The sequence below is a fragment of the Grammomys surdaster genome, unplaced genomic scaffold (assembly GCF_004785775.1).
Source record: "Grammomys surdaster isolate TR1022 unplaced genomic scaffold, NIH_TR_1.0 117577, whole genome shotgun sequence".
Classification (NCBI taxonomy): domain Eukaryota; kingdom Metazoa; phylum Chordata; class Mammalia; order Rodentia; family Muridae; genus Grammomys; species Grammomys surdaster.
Window position 1 is genome coordinate 1,600 of NW_021614272.1, and position 3,281 is coordinate 4,880.

The 3,281-nt window shown below is 46.6% G+C and overlaps 1 pseudogene; it reads left to right on the forward strand.

The window, feature by feature from the left end:
- The first annotated feature begins 262 nt into the window (after positions 1-262).
- On the forward strand, positions 263-3,067 carry LOC114635764 (annotated as a pseudogene).
- The last annotated feature ends 214 nt before the right edge of the window (positions 3,068-3,281 follow it).

Genomic DNA, 3,281 nt, shown 5'->3' on the forward strand with positions numbered 1-3,281 from the left:
CTATGCAATCCATATAGATTTTAAAATACATATGATGAACTGGGAGCGAGGGCTCACACATGTAACCCTGAACCTCTATAGGAAGGGAAGAGAGAAAATTACAGGACAGTTGAACTTGGCTACACAGTGAAGCCATGTCTCAAAAAAAAAAAAAAACATTTTAAGAATAATTAAATATGCGACACTAACACCTGGAGGGCTCCTAGTCTTCTGCCTCACACTTGCTCCCAGGCTTTTCTCTGTTTTGGTCAACAACACTGCCATGAACAACAAGAAGAAGCCGTTCCTGAGCATGCCTGCCCTTCTGGGTTATGTACCCGGGCTGGGCCGGGGTGCCACTGTCTTCACCACCTGATCAGACTTTGGGGCCTGCTCGGGATGCAAATGATCATGTGGAGGATCGCAGTGTACCACCAGGGAAGAGAACTGTGGGGGACCAGATTAAGAAAAATCAGGCTGCTGCTGCTGCTGCTGACGATCTGACTGATACCAACTATAATGAGTTTAATGGCTATGCTGGGAGCCTTTTCTCAAGTGGGCACTATGAAAAAGATGATGAGGAAGCAGATGCTATTTACGCAGCTCTGGATAAAAGGATGGATGAATGAAGAAAAGAGAGAAGAGAAGAAAGGGAGAAAGAAGAGATTGAGAAATACCGAATGGGACGTCCCAAAATCCATCAGCAATTTTCAGACTGTAAGAGGAAGTTGGCAGAAGTCACAGAAGAAGAGTTGCTGAGCATCCCAGAAGCTGGCAATGCCAGAAACAAACGTCAATGGAATCTGCATTATGAGAAGCTGACCACTGTTCCTGATAGTTTCTTTGCCAAACATTTACAGACTGGAGAGAACCATACTTCTGTGGATCCCTGACAAAATCAATTTGCTGGTCTGAACACTCCATACCCAGGTGGAATGACACCAGGATTGATGACACCTGGTATAGGGGAGCTGAACATGAGGAAGATTGGCCAGGCAAGGAATACCCTGATAGACATGAGGCTTAGCCAGGTATCTGACTCAGTGAGTGGGCAGACTGTTGTGGACCCCAAAGGCTATCTGATAGATCTAAATTCTATCATCCCAACCCATGGCGGGAACATAAATGACATCAAGAAAGCATGACTACTTCTCAAATCTGTTCAAGAAATAAACCCTCATCATCCACCAGCTTGGATTGTGTCAGCTTGCCTGGAGCAAGTCACTGGAAAGCTACACGTGGTTCAAAACCTTATTATGAAAGGGACGGAGATGTGCCCCAAGAATGAAGATGTCTGGCTAGAAGCAGCTAAGTTACAGCCTGGGGACACAGCCAAGGCTGTTGTGGCACAAGCTGTTCATCATCTCCCGCGTCTGCTAGGATTTACATTAGAGCAGCAGAACTAGAAACAGACATTCGAGCAAAGAAGCGTGTTTTTCAGAAAGCCCTTGAGCATGTTCCAAATTCTGTTCGATTGTGGAAAGCAGCTGTTGAGCTTGAAGAGCCTGAAGATACTAGAATCATGCTGAGCCGAGGAGTAGAGTGCTGCCCCACCAGTGTAAAGCTCTGGCTTGCTTTGGCAAGACTAGAAACTTATGAAAACACTCGAAAGGTCTTAAATAAAGCACGTGAGAACATTTCTACAGATCAGCACATCTGGGTCACAACTGCCAAGCTTTAGGAGGCCAATGGGAACACTCAGGTGATGAAGAAGATCATTGACCGAGCCATCACCTCTCTTCTGGCCAACCGTGTAGAGATCAATCGCGAACAGTGGATCCAGGATGATAAGGAGTGTGACAAATCAGGAAGTGTGATCATATGCCAGGCCATCATACGTGCTGTAATCGGTATCAGGATTGAAGAGGAAGATTACAAACACACCTGGATGGAAGATGTTGATAGTTGTGTGGCCTACAGTGCCCTGGAGTGTACACGAGCCATGTACGCCTATGCTCTACAAGCCTTTCCCAGCAAGAAAAGTGTGTGGTTACGAGCTGCATACTTTGAGAACTGTGGTACCAGGGGGTCTCCAGAAGCACCCTTACAGAGGGCTGTGGCCCACTGCCCCAAGGCAGAGGTGCTGTGGCTCACTGGTGCCAAGTCAAAGTGGCTGGCAGGGGATGTACCTGCATCAGGGAACATCCTGGCCCTGGCCTTTCAGGCCAACCCCAACAGCGAAAAGATCTGGCTGGAGACTGTGAAGCTGGAGTCAGAGAACAATGAATACGAGCGAGTCCCGAGGTTACTGGCCAAGGCTCGGAGCAGCACACCCACTGCTGGTGTGTTCATGAAGTCTGTGAAGCTGGAGTGGGTGCTGGGGAACATCACTGCTGAGCAGGAGCTGTGTGAAGAGGCTCTGAAGCACTGTGAAGATTTCTCTAAACTGTGGATTATGAAGGAACAGATTGAGGAGCAGGGAGAACTTATGGAGAAAGCCCGGGAGGCCTATAACCAGGGGCTTAAGAAATGTCCTCACTCCACACCACTATGGCTCTTGCTTTCCCAGCTAAAGAAAAAGACTGGGCAGCTGACTCGTGCTCGGGCCATTTTAGAGAAATCTTGTTTGAAAACTCCAAAGAACCCTGGGCTATGGTTGGAGTCAGTGCGGCTGGAGTACAGCGGAGGGCAGAAGAACATTGCCAATACCCTCATGGACAAGATGCTGCAGGAGTGCCCTATCTCTGGTACCCTGTGGTCTGAAGCTGTCTTTCTTGAGGCAAGGCCTCAGAGAAAGACCAAGATTGTGGATGCCATGAAGAAGTGTGAACATGTCCCCCATGTGCTTTTAGCTGTGGCTAAGCTGTTCTGGAGTGAAAGATCACCAAAGGCTCTAGAGTGGTTCCATTGCACCATGAAGATTGACTCAGATCTGGGAGACGCCTGTGTCTTCTTCTACAAATTTGAACTACAGCATGGCACTGAGCAACATGAGGAAGTGAGGAAATGCTGTGAGAACACAGAACCCAGACAAGGAGAGCTGTGGTGTGCTGTATCCAAGGATATCACCAACTGGCAGAGAAAGATTGGGGAAATCCTAGTGCTGGTGGCCGCCTGCATCAAAAAACCCTTCAGATTGAAGGGTTAGAAGACAAGGGACTTTTGGTGCAAAACATGGACAATGAGCACAAAACCTACATTTTCTATCTTTTATTCATTATTGATTTTTATAGAGTTAAAAAAGAATAGTCAAATATACTATTTATATAATTTACATAAAGTTGTTTCTTTCAAATTTTCACTATCAAAACATTTTTTCTGTTGATCAAAGAAATTGACTATCATCTTATTCCAGTGCATGA